The sequence below is a fragment of the Rhinolophus sinicus genome, chromosome 2 (assembly GCF_057876585.1).
Source record: "Rhinolophus sinicus isolate RSI-liver-muscle chromosome 2, RSI-T2T, whole genome shotgun sequence".
Lineage (NCBI taxonomy): Eukaryota > Metazoa > Chordata > Mammalia > Chiroptera > Rhinolophidae > Rhinolophus > Rhinolophus sinicus.
In genome coordinates, this window is record NC_142502.1 from 108,772,292 (window position 1) to 108,790,332 (window position 18,041).

General features: G+C 42.2%; 1 pseudogene across 1 annotated transcript; it reads left to right on the top strand.

Annotated features, from left to right (window-relative positions):
- Positions 1 to 12,390: 12,390 nt before the first annotated feature.
- LOC141571603 (class I histocompatibility antigen, Gogo-OKO alpha chain-like) lies at positions 12,391 to 15,851 on the top strand (annotated as a pseudogene). The gene is made up of 6 exons (XR_016020389.1): positions 12,391 to 12,618; positions 12,910 to 13,696; positions 14,204 to 14,431; positions 14,549 to 14,660; positions 15,080 to 15,113; positions 15,468 to 15,851. The product of XR_016020389.1 is annotated as a class I histocompatibility antigen, Gogo-OKO alpha chain-like (transcript).
- Positions 15,852 to 18,041: the final 2,190 nt, after the last annotated feature.

Below are 18,041 nucleotides of genomic sequence, written 5' to 3' on the forward strand. Positions count from 1 at the left end.
CATCTGATCTTGGGGATGCAATGAACATGACCCATAAAAGAATACCAATAACTTGTTGGGTAGATGACGGAATTCTGTATTTGTTACTCAGAATCTAACAAATCATAAGTGTGTATGAAATTTAGCATATAAAAGGAGGAACAACTTAACTTTATACCTCAAGAAACTAGAAAAAAACACACAACTCCCCCCCCCCCCAAAACAAAACAAAACAAATGAAACCCAAAGTTAGTAAAGGGAAGGTAATAACAAAAAATTAGAGCAGAAATAAATGAAATAGTAAGAAGGCAATAGAAAATATCAAAGTAACGAAGCTGGTTCTTTGAAAAGATAAACAAAACTGACAAAACTTTAGCTAGACTCACCAAGAAAAAAAGAGAGGATTCAAAATCAGAAAAGACATAGGAGAAGTTACAACTGATACCATAGAAATACAACAGTTTATGAGACTACTACAAACAATTTTATGCCAACACAATTGACAACCTAGAAGAAATAAATTCCTAAAAACATATGATCTACAAAGACTGAATTATGAAGAAATAGGAAGTCTGTACAGACTAATTACTAACAAAGAGATTCAATCTGTAATTAAAAACCTCCAAACAAACAAAAGTCCAGGACCACATTGCTCTGCTGGTGAAATCCACAAAACATTCAAAGAATAATTAATACCAATCTTTCTCAAACTATTCCACAAAAGAGAAGTGGAAGGAACACTTCCAAAATTACTCTATGAGGCTAGCATTATCCTGATACCCAAACATAAACATGCTAAAAGAAGAAAATTATAGGCCAATATCCCTATATGGCCTATATGAACAGAGATGTAAAAATTCTCAACAAAATTTTAGCAAACCAAAATCCAACAATAGATTAAAATATCATACACCATTATCAAGAGGGATCTATTCTAGGGATGCAAGGATAGTTCAGCATCTGCAAATCAATCAAGGTGATATATCACATAAACAAGATAAAGGATAAAAATCATATGAGCATCTCCGATATATGCATAAAAAATATTTCACAAAATTCAACATCCATTGATGATGATAAACTCAACAAAGTGGTTACAGAGGGACCATACCTCTATAACCATACCTGTCAACATAATAAGGCCATATATGACAAGCCAGTTAACATCATACTTAATGGTGAAAGCTGAAGGGTTTTCCTCTAAAATCAGGAAAAAAGCAAGGATGCCCACTCTCACCAGTTTTATTCAGCACAGTATTGGAGTCCTAGCCACAGCAATTAGGTAAGAAAAAGAAATACAAGGAATTCAAATTGGGGAGGAAGAAGTAAAATTATCACTATTTGCAGATGACAAGAAAATATGTACATATATTCTTTGATGGAGTTCCTAAAGACTCCACAAAACAAACAAACAAACAAACAAACACAAACAAAACCAGAATAAATTCAGTACAGTTGCAGGATACAAAATATACAAAAATACAAAAATCAGTTGGATTTCTATATACTAATAATGAACTATCAGAAAGAGGAATTAAGAAAATACTATTTACAACTGCATCAAAAAGAATAAAAAGCCAAGGAAGTGAAAGACCTGTACAGTGAAAACTATAAGACATTGGTGAAAGAAATTGGAAGAAGACACAAAATAAATGGAAATATATTCTGTGCTCATGGATTAGAAAAAATTAATATTGTTAAAATGTCCATACTACCCATAGCAATCTACAGATTCAATGCAATTGTACACCTGAAATCTATGTAATTTCACTAACAATTGTCACCCCAGTAAATTAAAAAAAATTCCAATGACATTTTTCACAGAAGTAGAACAATCCTAAAATTTGAATGGAACCACAAAAGACCCCAAATAGCCAAAACAATCTCGAGAAAGAACAAAGTTGGAGGCATCATGCTCCCTGATATCAAACTATATTACAAAGCTTTAGTAATCAAACAATATGGTATTGTCATAAAAACAGACACATAGATTACTGGGACAGAATTAAACCTATATAAGGCATATATGGTAAATTTATTTACTACAGAAGAGCCAAGAAAATACAACGGGGGAAGAACAGTCTCTTTAATAAATGATGTTGGGAATATTAGACAGCCACATAAAAAATAAACCTAGACTACTATTTACACCATACACAAACATTAAAATAGGTTAAAAACTTCCACTTAAGATCTGAAACTGGACTTGGAGGAAAAATGGCGGCGTGAGGTGAGCCTCTGTAAAGCTCCCCTGGAATTTACAACAAATCGAACAACAAAAACTCCACAAAGGACTCCCTGCACAGCAGACAGGCAAGTCGAAGAGGCCCACTACCGACTGAAATCACTTACAGGTGGGATTTTCCCGGGAGCTAGGGGAGGAGGAGGGAAGGGAGAAGTACGGAGACGGAGCCGCGCGGGCGCAGGACGCAGACCCAGCTCAGTGCGCCGAGCTCGCTGCTTCCCGGAACTACCGCAGCTGCGGGAGAGGGAAGAACTCGGACTGCTAGGGCTCCGCTTATGGCCCACAGGGCTGAGGGGCAGCATATACCACGGCTGAACACAACGCTCACGGCAGAGACCTCGGAGAAAAGACTGAGGGAGGAAGGCTGAAAATGGTGGTTTAAGCCCGCACTGCCGAGCAGAGAACGGAGCCTTAGGCACTGAGACCAGCCGCCCCCTCCCTACCCTCCCAGAACTCGCCCCGCCCCCACCTGCCGGATGCTAGAAGTGGAACAGTAGCAGTGTCAGAGCAAAAGAACAGAATATTTGCTATTCTGAAAACTGTGGACTGCAGACCCAGATTCGCAGCACAACTAGTTCTGGCAAAGGGGAGGGAGCTGTGGAAACAGGACCGGCTGTGGTGGTGGTCACCACCATTGCTCTGGGCCACCACTCACAACTCACCCTGCCCCTGACCCCACCTATCTGGGCAGATCCCTGCAGGAGTAAACAGAACTGCTGAAACACACGGGCTCAGAATCTGGTGCAGGAAGAGCTTTGGAACTTCAAAGGCTCTCCGCATCACCACATGGACACTGTGCCCTGTAACCCAGGCGAACTATTAACAGAGGAGAAGCCTGTTTCCCAGAGAATACCCCCATTGTGAGAGAAGCTGGAATAGTGCAGAGAAAATATAACACTACCGTGTGAAAGAGAAAAAAATCTGCAGTTGGAGAGAAAATATATCATTCTCCCAACAAGTACTGGAAAATAAAAGAAAGACCTCTTCCTATCAACCTGTTGCAGAAGCCACTCCTGTAGATGTCTAGGAAGAGAAATAATATACCAGTAATTGCCATGAATAACCAACACAACGAGACAGCTCAGAAAGAAAGTGAAAAGTCTCCAGTAAAGGAACTAAAGATACGGAAATATGTGAATTAAATGACAGAGAATTCAAGACTGCCATTCTGAAAAAACTCAACGAGAAGCAAGAAAACACAGAGAGGCAGTTTAATGAACTCAGAAACACAATCAAAGAACAACATGAGCATTTTACAAAAGAGATTGAAATTTTAAAAAAGAACCAAATAGAATTTCTGAAGATTAAGAATTCAATAGAAGAAATTAAAAATGAAATAGCCAGCTTAGGTAGTAGAGTTGACCAGAAGGAGGTAAGAATCAGTGACATCAAAGATAGAAACCTGGAAATGACACGGATGGAAGAAGAAAGAGACTTGAGACTTAAAAGAAATGAAAGAACTCTACAAGAACTTTCTGACTCCATCAGAAAGAGTAATATAAGAATAATGGGGATACCATAAGGAGAAGAAAGAGAGAAGGGAACAGAGAATATATTCAAACAAATTGTCGATGAGATCTTCCCAAACTGGTGGACAGAACTGGACCCTCGAACCCAAGAAGCAAATAGAACACCTAGTTACCTCAATCCCAACAGGCCTTCTCCAAGGCACATTGTATTGAAGCTGTCTAAAATCAACGACAAGGAAAGAATCCTCAAGGCAGCCAGGGAAAAGAAGATGGTAACCTACAAAGGAAAGCCCATTAGATTATCATCAGATTTTTCAGCAGAAACGCTAGAAGCCAGGAGGGAGTGGAACCAAATATTCAAACTATTGAGAGAGAGAAATTATGAGCCAAGAATCATATATCCAGGAAAGATATCCTTTAGATATGAAGGAGGAATAAAGACCTTTCCAGACATACAGAAGCCGAGGGAATTTTCTAATACACGACATGCACTACAAGAAATACTAAAGGAGGCTATTCGGCCACCATCAACAGGGACAATTTGTGGCAATCAAAACATAAAAAGGGGGAGAGTAAAGGCCTGAACCGGAATAAGTAAGCATGCTGAAGAATGGAGAAAGTAAGCATGCTGAAGAAAATGGAATACTACAAATATCAAACTTTGTTTTACATAAACTTAATGGTAACCACTTTAAAAAAATCCAGAACTGAAATATATACTGTAATAAAAGAAGAAACAGAGGGAAACATAGCATACCACCATACAGAAATAATAGACAACAACTAAAAGGCAAAGAAACAATGGAGACACAGCCTTACCAGAAAACTAAAGATAGAATGACAGGAAATCCTCACATATCAATAATCACCCTAAATGTAAATGGACTGAACTCACCAATAAAAAGGCACAGAGTAGCAGATTGGATAAAAAAACTAAACCCAACCATATGCTGTCTCCAATGACACATCTCAGCTACAAGGACAAGCATAGACTCAAAGTGAAAGGGTGGAAATTGACACTCCAAGCAAATGGTATCCAGAGAAAATCAGGTGTAGCCACAACGATATCAGATGAAACAGACTTCAGGGTGAAAAACATAACAAGAGACAAAGATGGACATTTCATAATGGTAAAGGGGACTATACAACAAGAAGACATAACAGTCATCAATATTTATGCCCCCAATCAGGGAGCACCGAAATATACCAAGCAACTACTAACAGAACTAAAGGGAGAAATTGACCAAACACAATTATACTAGGGGATTTAAATACACCATTGACAGCTACGGACAGATTATCCAAACAGAAAATAAATAATGAAATAACAGCCATAAGTGACACATTAGATGAAATGGACATAATTGACATATATAGAGCAATTCTTCCTAAAACATCAGACTATACATTTTTTTCTAGTGTACATGGAACATTCTCAAGGATAGACCATATATTGGAACATAAAATCAGCCTCAGCAAATTTAAGAAGACTGAAATCATACCGAGCATATTCTCTGATCACAAGGCTTTGAAATTGGATACCAACTGCAAAAAGAAAGCAGGAAAAAACACAAATACATGCAGATTAAACAACATACTTTTAAAGAAGGACTGGGTCAAAGAAGAAATTAGAGGAGAGATCAAAAGCTACATAGAAACAAATGACAATGGAAATACATCCTACAAAATTTTTGGGATGCAGCGAAAGCAGTTTTAAGAGGGAAATTTATCTCATTACAGGCCTATCTCAAGAAACAAGAAATATCCCAAATAAATAATCTCATGTTACACCTCAAAGAACTAGAAAAAGAAGGAAAAATGCAACCCAAGGTCAGCAGAAGAAAGGAAATAACAAAAATCAGAACAGAACTAAATGAAATAGAGAACAAAAAGACAATAGAAAAAATTAATTTGCAAACAGCTGGTTCTTTGAAAAGATTAACAAAATTGACAAACACTTGGCTAGACTAACTAAGATAAAAAGAGAGAAGACACTAATAAACAAAATCAGAAATGAAAAAGGGGAAGTTATCACAGACACCACAGAAATACAAACGATCATCGAATACTATGAAGAACTATATACCACTAAATTCAATAACCTAGAAGAAATGGACAAGTTCTTAGAAAAATATAGCCTTCTTAGGCTGAACCTGAGGAACTGGAAAATCTAAACAGACCGATCACCAGTAACGAAATTGAATCAGTCATCCAAAACCTTCCCAAAAGCAAAAGTCTGGGACCAGATGGCTTCACTAGTGAATTCTACCAAACCTTCAAAGAGGATCTAATACCAATTCTGCTCAAACTCTTCCAAAAAATTGAAGAAGAGACAGTACTCCCTAACTGATTTTATGAGGCCAACATTACCCTGAAACCAAAACCTGGTAAGGACAACACAAAAAAAGAAAACTACAGACCAATATCTCTGATGAATACAGATGCAAAAATCCTAAACAAAATTCTAGCAAATCGAATGCAACAATGCATTAAAAAGATTATTCATCACGACCAAGTGGGGTTCATCCCCGGGGCACAAGGATGGTTCAACATACGCAAATCCATCAATGTGATACATCACATAAACAAAATAAAGGACAGAAATCATATGATTATATCAATTGATGTAGAAAAAGCATTTGACAAGATACAACATCCATTTATGATTAAAACACTTAATAAAATGGGTATAGAAGGAAAATACCTTAACATAATAAAGGCCATATATGACAAGCCCTCTGCTAATCTCATAATTAATGGAGAAAAACTGAAGCCCTTTGCTCTACGTTCAGGAACACGACAGGGATGTCCCCTATCACCTCTGCTTTTCAACATAGTGTTGGAAGTCCTTGCCAGAGCAATCAGGCAAGAGAAAGAAATAAAAGGCATCCAAATTGGGAATGAAGAAGTTAAATTATCACTGTTTGCAGATGACATGATGCTATATATAGAAAACCCTAAAGACTCCACCAAAAAGCTATTAGAAACAATCAATGAATACAGTAAAGTTGCCGGCTACAAAATCAACGCACAAAAGTCCATTGCCTTCCTATATACTAACAATGACATCTCAGAAAAAGATATACAAAAACCAATTCCTTTTGCAATTGCAGCAAAAAGAATAAAATACCTAGGAATAAACTTAACCAAGGATGTGAAAGACCTATATGCTGAAAACTATAAGACATTTTTGAAAGAAATTGAAGAAGACACAAAGAAATGGAAAGACATTCCGTGCTCATGGATTGGAAGAATCAACATAGTTAAAATGGCCATATTACCCAAAGCAATACACAGATTCAATGCAATCCCCATAAAAATCCCAATGGCATATTTTAAAGAAATAGAACAAAAAATCATCAGATTTGTTTGGAACCACAAAAGACCCTGAATAGCCAAAGCAATCTTAAGGAAAAAGAACAATAATGGAGGTATCACACTTCCTGACTTTGGCTTGTACTACAGGGCTACAATAATCAAAACAGCATGGTATTTGTGACGGGCCAGCCGCCACGAGTCGATGGGTTCCCGAATGGGGGAGTGGGAATGAATAAAAGACACTCTCACATATGATGGCGATCGCGGACTTCAGTGATCCTGAAGACACTAAGTTTATTTTACTGCACCCATATAAGCAGTTTGAGCACGTGCAAGTATGTATTAACATAACAAATGTAAATTCTTTAACTTTCACATAGAGGATACAACATTCACCGAAACTCTCACAAGTAATTATCTTATCAATTGCCCTGATAGGCATCAGCCCTCTGTGTCCGGGAATGGGCCGCTCCCACAAATTCCTCAGCAGCTTACAAGCTCAAGATCCCCTCAGGTGCAGGCAGAGACAATTGCCTCAGGGGGAGGAAACAGGTAGCATAACCGGAGCCATTCTGTAAAGCTCAGAGTTTCCTGTAACCATGGCTCCCCACAGGTATTGGCAGAAAAACAGACACATAGACCAATGGAATAGAATTGAGAACCCAGAAATAAAACCACATAAATATGGACAGATAATTTTTGACAAAGAAGCTAAAAACATACAATGGAGCAAAGACAGCCTCTTCAATAAATGGTGCTGGGAGAATTGGATAGCCACGTGCAAAAGAATGAAACTGGACTGCTATTTGTCACCATGTACCAAAGTTAATTCAAAATGGATCAAAGACTTAAGCATAAGACCTGACACAATAAACTGCATAGAAGAAAACATAGGTACTAAACTTATGGACCTTGGGTTCAAAGAGCATTTTATGAACTTGACTCCAAAGGCAATGGAAGTAAAAGCTAAAATAAAGGAATGGGACTATATGAAACTTAAAAGCTTCTGCACAGCAAAAGAAACCATTGACAAAATAAAGAGGCCACCAACTGAATGGGAGAAGATTTTTGCAAACAGTGCCTCCGATAAGGGGCTAGTATCCAGAATATACAAGGAACTCATGCAACTCAACAACAAAAAAACAAACAACCCAATTGAAAAATGGGCAGAGGACTTGAAGAGACATTTCTCCAAAGAGGACATACAAATGGCAAATAGACATATGAAAAAATGCTCAGCATCACTAATCATCAGAGAAATGCAAATCAAAACCACAATGAGATATCACCTCACCCCAGTCAGAATGGCTATCATCAACAAGACAAATAATAACAAATGTTGGAGAGGCTGTGGAGAAAAAGGAGCCCTCATACACTGTTGGTGGGAATGCAGACTGGTGCAGCCGTTATGGAAGGCAGTGTGGAGGTTCCTCAAAGAATTACGAATAGAATTGCCATATGACCCAGCAATCCCTCTCCTGGGTATCTACCCAAAAAATCTGAAAACATTTAGAGATAAAGACACGTGTGCTCCAATTTTCATTGCAGCTTTGTTTACGGTGGCCAAGACATGGAAACAACCAAAATGTCCTTCAATTGATGAATGGATAAAGAAGTTGTGGTATATATACACAATGGAATACTATTCGGCAGTAAGAAAAGATGATATAGGAACATTTGTGACAACATGGATGGATCTTGAGAGTAATGCTGAGCGAAACAAGTCAGACAGAAAAAGCAGAGAACCATGTGATTTCACTGATATGTGGTATATAAACCAAAAACAACAAAAGAACAAGACAAACAAATGAGAAACAGAAACTCATAGACACAGACAATAGTTGAGTGGTTGCCAGAGGGTAACGGGGGCGGGGGGTGGGGGGTGGGCGATGAGGGTAAGGGGGATCGAATATATGGTGATGGAAGGAGAACTGACTCTGGGTGATGAACACACAATGGGATTTATAGATGATGTAATACAGAATTGTACACCTGAAATCTACGTAATTTTACTAACAATTGTCACCCCAATAAATTTAATAAAAAAAAAAAAAAAGAAAAGCAAGGACCTATAACCAAGAATACTCTACCCAGCAATGTTATCAGTTGGAATAGAAGGACGGATAAAGAGCTTCCCAGACAAAAAAAAAAAAAAGCTAAAGGAGCTCATCTTCACCAAAGCAGTATTAGAAGGAATCTTATAGGGACTTCCTTACAACAAAAAACAAGTAAATAAAAATGAAATAAATAAAAAGTGTGACTAATAAAATGGCAATAACCATATTCCTATCAACAGTTATTTTCAGTGTAAATGGATTAAATGCTCCAATAAAAAAACGGGGAGCTGAATGCAAGACACTTACAGATGCTGCCTACACGAGACTCACTTTGGATAGAAAGACACACACAGACTGAAAGTAAAGGGATGGGAAAAGATATTTCATGAAAATGGAAACAAACAAATAAACAAAATCTGGGGTAGCAATACTTACACCAGACAAAACAGGCTTTAAGAAAAGACTATAACAAGAGACAAAGAAGCAGCTAGTAATCCCACTTCTGGGTACAAGTTTGGACAGTTAAGTTTGCGAACTCATCCTAGAAAAAGTGCTACATACCTCATTGCTGAATATTACTATGGTCACCTTCAAAGTACTCCCCTTGGGAAGCCATGCACCGAAGGCAGCAACTAGTTCACCTTTCAAAGCAATTTTGGAACTCTTTCTCTGGAATGGCCATCAGAGCTGTGGTCGTATTACCCTTGATGTCCTGAATGTCATCAAAATGTCTTCCTCTCAATATTTCCTTTATTCTCGAGTAAAGAAAGAAGTCACTGGGGGCCAGATCAGGTGAGTAGGGAGGGTGTTCCAATACAGCTATTTGTTTACTGGCTAAAGACTCCCTCATGGACAGTGTGAGCTGGTTCATTGTCGTGATGCAAGAGCCATGAATTGTGGGCAAAAAGATCAGATCTAACTTTTTCACGTAGCCTTTTCAGCACTTCCAAATAGTAAACTTGGTTAACTGATTGTCCAGTTGGTACAAATTCATAGTGAATAATCCCTCTGATATCAAAAAAAGGTTAGCAACATTGTTGCAACAAATTTGAGAACTTAATTGACAGTGCTCCTATTTATATAAAAAAAATGCTACTTCAAGGGGATATGCTCATCCATAAGTTCATTGCAACATTATTTACATAAGCCAAGATATGAAGGTAACCTGGGTGTCCCTGAATGGATGAATGGATAAAGAAGAGGTGGTACATACACACAATGGAATATTACTCAGCCATTAAAAAGAACAAAATCTTGTCATCTGCAACAACATGGATGGACCTAGAGGGTATTTTACTGAGTGTAATAAGTGAGACAGTAAAAGATAAATGTCACATGATTTCTCTTATAACAGGAATCTAAAGAACAAAATAAACAAATAAATGCAAAAGAAACAAACTCATAGCTACAGAGAACATTTTGATGGTTGCCAGACTGGAGGGAGGTTGGGGGTGGAGAAGGGATTAAGAAGTACAAATTGGTTGTTACACAGTAAACGTGGGGATGAAGGGTATAGCATAAGGAATATAGTCAATAATATTGTAATAACTATGTATGGTGTCAGATGGGTACTATATCTATTGGGGTAATATATGGGGAGGTTGGGGGGCAGGGTGAAAAAGGTGAAAGGTTTAAGAAATACCAATTTGTAGTTACAAAATAGTCATTGGGATGTAAAGTACAGGGGATATAATCAATAATATGGTAAAAACTATATATGGTGGGTACTAGAGGGGGGATCACTTATTAAATTATATAAATTTCTAACCACTATGCTGTACACCTGAGGTTAATATAAAATGATATTGAATGTGAACTGTAGTTGACAATTTTAAAAAGGGGGGAAAAGGAGAAGGGGTGGAGATGGTAGATGAGGGTAAACAGGATCAAATATATGGTGATCAAAGGAGAACTGATTCTGGGTGGTGAACACACAATGTGATATATAGATGATGTATTACAGAATTATATACCTGAAACCTATGTAACTTTACTAACCATTTTCACCCCCAACAAACTTTAATTTAAAAAAGAAGAAGAGGTTCAATGCTCCAGGTATAAAACAAATAAGTCTTGGGGGTGGAAACAACCAACGTGTCCTTTGATAGATGATTGGATAAAGATGTTGTATACATACACAATAGAATATTACTCTGCCATAAGAAAAGATTAAATACCACCATTTGTGACTACATGAATTGATCTTAAGATTATCATGCTAAGTGAAATAAGTCAGAAAAAGTCAAGAACCATATGACTTTACTCACATATAGGGTATAAAACTGAAAGCAACAAACAACCAAGACAAACAAAAAACTCATAGACAAACACAACAGTTTAGTGGTTACTGGAGGGTAAGGGGGGTAGAAGAGGGAAAGAGGGTGTCAAATACATGTGATGGAAGGAGAATGAATCTGGGTGGTGAACACACAATGCAACATATAGATTATGTATTTTAGAAATGTATATTTGAAACCTATATAATTTTACTAACCGATGTCACCTTAATAATTTTAATAAATAAGTTTAAAAAATAAAACAAATCATGCAAGAGCAATTCAATGTGCAACAGGTCTGTGGATTTTAATGTAACAGAATAGGAAATACTTAGTAATATTGTTTTAGTTTGCAAACAACATTTGAGAAATGACCACTTATGTAGTTTTAATTTAGTATCAAAAATGAATATACACAATTATCTGGAAAGGTTACTTAAAAACTCCTGAATATATGTAAGGCTGTATTTTTTTTCATATACTGCAACCGAAATAACAGGTTAAATGCAGAAGAAAATATGAAAATTCAATGACCTTCTAATGAGACAGACAAGAACTGAGACTCGCAAAAATGTAAAATGTAAACAGATCTAGTCTTCTCACTACCTGGTTTATTTTGGAAAATAGTTATTTTTTCATAGAGACGTTATTTGTGTTAAAATGCCATGGGTTATTAATATTATTCTAAATAAAATACATATTTTTAAAACTGTTATTCCTAGTATGGTAAACATAGCTAGATATAACCCACACAAACAAAATTATTTTTGGGGTCCTCACTGATTTCTAAGACTGTGTAGATATTCTGAAACCGAAACGTTTAAGAATCACTGACTCAGACAGCCCCTGGGCCAGGACTCAGGGAGACAGTGTGACAGAGAGCGCTCCGTGCCGGAGGAGGGGTCAGAGCAAAGTTCCAGGTCCCCAAGCGGTGCTCCCAGCGTCTCAGCCTCGAGGACGGTGTTTGGGGCGGGGAAGCTCAGTTTTTGGGGTTTCCCCATTTTCTCAGTTTCCCTTCTCCCTCTCACAATCTGGGTAGAGTCCTGCCGCCTGGATACTCAGGACACCGCACCGGTTCTCACTCCCACTGGGTGTCCGCTTTCTAGAGAAGCCAATCAGTGTCAGCGCGGTTCCGGTTATAGAGTCGCCACCAACCCGTCGGGACTGGGATTCTCCCCCGGGACTGGGATTCTCCCCAGGCGTGTGCGTCATGGTGCCTGGAAACTTCCTCCTGCTGCTCTCGGGAGCCCTGGCCAGGACCCAGACTTGGGCCGGTGAGTGCCCGGCGGAAGCGGACCATCTCTGCGGGGGAGGAGCGAGGGGACCGCCCGGTGGGGACACAAGACCCTGGGGAAGGCGCGTCTCCGCCTCCCTGGGAGCCCAGACCCCGGACCCCTGCCCGGCCTCGCGGCCCCTCCTCTCACCCACTCGGATTTCCTACCGCTCGCGTTCCGTCTCCCGGGCCCCATCTTCCCGCTTTGTCCCCTTCCCGGCCCATCGACCTCAGACCCGAGACCCGCGCCGGGAGGAGGGTCACCTGCGTCTCAGCCCCTCCCCGTCCCCAGGCTCCCACTCCATGACGTATTTCATCACCACCTGGTCCCGGCCCGGCCGCGAGGAGCCCCGGTTCTTCGGGGTCGGCTACGTGGACGACATGCAGTTCGAGAGGTTCGACAGCGACGCGGCGAGTCCGAGGATGGAGCCAGGGGCGCCGTGGATGGAGGGGTCGTGGGTGGAGAATGTGGAGCCGGGTTACTGGGACCGGACCACCCAGATCCGAGGACTGGGCACAGAGTACCCGAGTGGGCCTGAACACCCTGCGCGGCTACTACAACCAGAGCGAGGCCGGTGAGCGACGCGGGGCCCGGGCGCTGTCACGACCCCCATCCCCACGGACCGGCCGGGGTCTCCCCGAATCTCCGGGTCCGAACTTAACCCCGAGGCTGCGGGACCCTCCTGACCCCTCCCCAGGGGAGATCCCGCGGGGATTTTCACCCGGTTTTATTTAGCAGTGAGGCTCAGGTCGGAGCCAAGTGGGCGGGGCTGCCCGCGGGGCTGACCGCCGGGACAGGGTCAGGGTCTCACAACTTTCCGGGTACGTGTGGCTGCGACGTGGGGCCTAACGGGCGCCTCCTCCGCGGTTATGAGCAGTTTGCCTACGACGGCGCCGACTACATCGCTCTGAACGAGGACCTGCGCTCCTGGACCGCGGCGGACACCGCAGCTCAGATCTCCAAGAGGAAACAGGAAGAGGCCGGTTATGCGGACTTCTGGAGGGTCTACCTGGAGACGGAGTGCGTGAGTGGCTCCTTAGGTATCTGGAGAACAGGAAGGAGACAGTGCTGCACGCAGGTACAGCGCCTCATCTCACCTCGGGCGGGGGCTGGTTGCCCACGGTGAGGGGAGGAAAGTGGGATGAGTGTAAGACTACCTCCACTCCTGGTCAGGAGAGGAAGGAGTCTCCTAGATTTTCTTATTCTGTGCTAGAGTGACTCACACAGAGAGCCCCCCTTCCTTAAAAGGACAATTAAGGAATCCAGTCTCTACGAGAGTGGAGGGGAGACATCCCTGAAATGACCCATCAGAGGTCACTTTGACCTTGTGAACCATGACGCTCTCTCAAGGCCTTTTTCTCAGTCTGAGAACATCTTAGGAGGCCTGACTCCAGCTTTTCTGATCATTCATCCTCCACCCAGGTCAGGACCAGAAGTCTCTGTTCTCTTGGAGCCTCCAACTCTAGGTTCTCACCGTGATTCTAGAACTTTCCAAGGAATCAGATTATCCCAGATCCTGGAGTCCATACTGAAGTCTGTGTTTTGTGCTTCTTCCTACCCAATTGATTGTCCTGTCCTTCCTCAGGATGGTCATGAGCGCCGCTTCAGTGGCCCATGGCGATAACCCAAAGTGTGGATTTTCCGATTCTGCCCTGACCTGGCAGCGTGATGGAGAGGACCTGACCCAGGACACGGAGCTCGTGGAAACCTTTCCAGAAGTGCGCAGTTGTGGTGGTGCCTTCTGGAGAGGAGCAGAGATACACGTGCCATGTGCAGCACGAGGGGCTGCCCGAGCCCCTGAACCTGAGATGGGGTACGGAGGGGGATGAGGGGTGAAGCTTCTTCTCAGATAAAGCAGAAGCCCTATAGACACTTTCAGCAAGGTCAGGGCTCAAGTCTGAGGTCTGGGCCCCTTCCCTTCCCTTTACAGAACCACCTCCTCAGCCCACCATCACAATTTTGGGCATCATTGTTGGTCTGGTTCTCTTTGCGGTCATGAGCTGTGGCAGCTGGAGCTGTGCTGTGGAGGAAGAAGCGCTCAGGTACGGAAGTGAGGGGATCTAAGTTTTCTTCTCCCACAGGGTTTTTTTTTTAAGCCCCATATAGAAGTGTGTTGCCTCACTAATGGGAAGTACCATCCACGCACACGTGCCTAGCCATTCTGGAGCTGATTGCTAACTTGCTCTTTTGTAAATCTTGTTAAAATGAAATACACATGTTTCACCTTCATAATTTTGGTGATGGTGACCTGATTCCTAGCAGTTTAAGATCAAAGCACAAGGTTCCTGCTGAGGACAGACCTCCAGGTGGGTGGTTGGTCCAGTTCCCACACATCTTCCTCTTCATGTTTTCTGATCCTGCCCTGGGTCTGTAGTCACAGTTCTGGTAACTTCTCTGTGGGGCAATACTAGGCGGTTCCTGTAGAACCTCATTGCCCTGTCTCCTCCCTGTTTTTTCACAGGATGTTTTCTTCCCATAGGTGGAAAAGGCTGCAAGTAAGTGTGGGTAGAGGGTTGTTCCCTGAGACACTTGGGATAATGCAGATGGGAGCCCATGGGGGGAGTTCTCCCACCCCCATAATTCCTCCTTTAGCCACATCTGCTGTGAGCTCTGACCACATCCTGTTTTGTTCTCCCCCAGGCAGTGACATTGCTCAAGGGCTCTTATGTGTCCCTCACGGCTTCTAAAGATGAGACCCTGGAGGGCCTGAAGTGGGAGGGGGTGGGGCAGAGGGGACAGGACTGGCTACTGGGGATACTTTGGGACATTTTGAGCATGTGTTGGACGGTTGAGAATGTTAATATTCATGTGACTGATGGGAATTTGTTTATGATTACTTTCTTCAATAGCATGAGAGTGATGCAAGATTTGTCCATGCCCCCACTTTGTGACACAGAAACCTCTGAGCTCTCTTTCTGCAAAGGGCATCTGAATGTGTCTGCATTCTTTTCGCATCACGTGAGGAGCTGGGAGACTGCCTGCCCCCTGCCCTCCACGCCCCCTCCCCACACTGACTGAGTCTCTTCCCTGACCCACTGTCCTGTTCCAGCAGAGGCTGTTTCCATCCCCGCCTTTACTTCATGTTACACTGAGCGGCAACTTCTTACTTCCTATGGAAATAAGAATCTGGATATGAATTTAAAAAAATGTTTTTCTCATATGGGTGTGGGTAAATAAGGGAGAAGATTTCTAACATTTAAAACATAAAATAAATGGAAGCATTGAGAACCTTCCAGAGTGTGCATGTTTTCTGTGTGTCTGTTAGAGATGGAGACATGAGAGGCTGTGAGGACCGAGCGTGGACGTGGCCTGAGCCCAGTCGGTGCTCAGTGCATTGAGGGCTTTGATGTGGTCACTCCTCAGCTGGGTCATTTTCTCTGCCCCTTTGTCCTCATCCCTTCAGTAGAATCTGTCCCATCAGGTGCTGTCCCCCACAGGGACAGGGCATCACATGGGCCTTGTCTTGTATCCAGGACCATGAGCACCAAGGGCTTCATGTGGCTGGTCAGCCTAGGCTCAGGCCTGGGTTCAATCCTTAACCCCCAACTTTTGGGGATGTAGATTTTGCTTCTGTTTTTATTTTTGGATAATGCCTTCCATAGCATAAGAGTTGCATGACATTGAGTAATGCAAGATTTTTTCATGTTTAGATCTCTGGTCTCATTCTCCTCTGGGTTCCCTCATCTCTGACAACAGCAGGAGTAGTTTTACCTGTCACAGTCCCCAGAAGGCCCTGGGGGACCCTGTACACAGAGTCTCTTTGTTATGAGAGGTGAATTTTATGACTCACCCCGCTCATGCTCTCCTCCTAGGGCTTTTCCTGGATTCATCTTCCCATCTTTTCTGCATCGTTTTTAAAGAACCAGATTCTGGGATTAGCAGAGAGGAAGGATCAGATAGTGACTTACGTTAGACAAGCTCCTGCTGGGTTTCTACCATCTCTGCACCTGCTCGCTCTCCCTTGTCTTAGCTATAGATTGCCTAGTGCTGGCTCTAATCCAAATCCAGGAATTTATAAAGTAGAACACAATTTACATTCAAGTTAGTTACAAAATAAGACTCATAAGTCGAGGCTCATTGTTTCCTGAAGAGGGAACTATAACTGTGCTGTGGGGAGCAGGAGGGCAGGTGTGGGAGAAAGAAGGGGGTCAGGGGAGAGCAGCACCTGTGAGAAAAGGGGAGGTGGCCCTGATGCCAGTGTGAGGGGACTTTGTGCTGCAGCTCTCACAAAACAGCATTTGACCCGAAGCTACATTAATAAAGACACTGTCTCTAAAACAGGGAGGTGCCCTACACAGATCATGCATTCATCCGATAATTGATGACAAATACGTGACACAATATTTTTAATCTAAGAAACCTCAGTGAACTAAAAACGCAAAAATGCCGGCCTTGTGGAACATACTGCTAATAGTAAGGCGCAGACCAATACTATAAGCACAGTAAGTAAGGGAAGTGTTTATGTTGGGAGCTGGTAAGTGCTTTGAGGAAGGTGACCCAGAGTATGCATGTGTGGGGACAGAGAAGATGGCTATTTTATAGGGTGGTCAGGGCAGGCCTCGTTGACAGGATGACCTTTGAGGAAAGATCTGAAGGACATGAATTGTCTGAGAGCCTGTCTGGAGAAACTGATTTCCACACAGGGAACATCCCGTGCAAATGCCCTGGGGCAGAAGCCTGTCTGTGTGTCAGGGAAGAGGGAGAAGGCCAGCGTGGCTGGAGCAGAGAGTAACTGGATGAGGTCGGATGTCTGGCCAGATCACGTAGGCCTCAGGGATCCTGGAAGGTTTCGGCCTTCTCTGAGTAAGGTGTGGCGTTACAAGACAGTTTTGAACAGAAGATCAAACTGGTACGACTTCTCTTTACAAGCATCAGTCTGGCTGCTGTGCTGAGAATTGAGTCAAGAAGCAAAGGGAGAGTGATCATTTGAGAAAACTAGGAAACTAGTGCAGCGTTCCAGGACAGAGATGTTGGTTGCTTTGTCTGGGGTGTGAGAAGAGAACATAATAGGAAGTGACTGGATTCTGGGTATATTTAAAGATGGACTTTACAGCAGTTCCAAATGGGTTATGAGAAAGAGGACTCAAGGAGGACACCCAAAATTTCAGACTGTGCAAGTAGAAATATGGAGTGTCTTTTATGGGGAAGATTCAAGAAGAAGCACATTTGAGGAAGCGGCATCAGGCATTCAATTTAGGAAGTTGAAACATGTTTATTAGGAATGCAAGTGAGTTTAGCAGTTGGGTATATGACTGGATTATAGGTGAGATGTTGGGGCTGGAGAAATAGATTAGGGAGGTAGCACCATATAAATAATATTTATATTCTGGGATTAGCAGAGAGAAGGTCACCAAGGGAGTGATGGTTGTAGAAGAGAAAGGAACAGGACTGAACCCTGGAGCCCCAGTGCTGTGATCTGATCA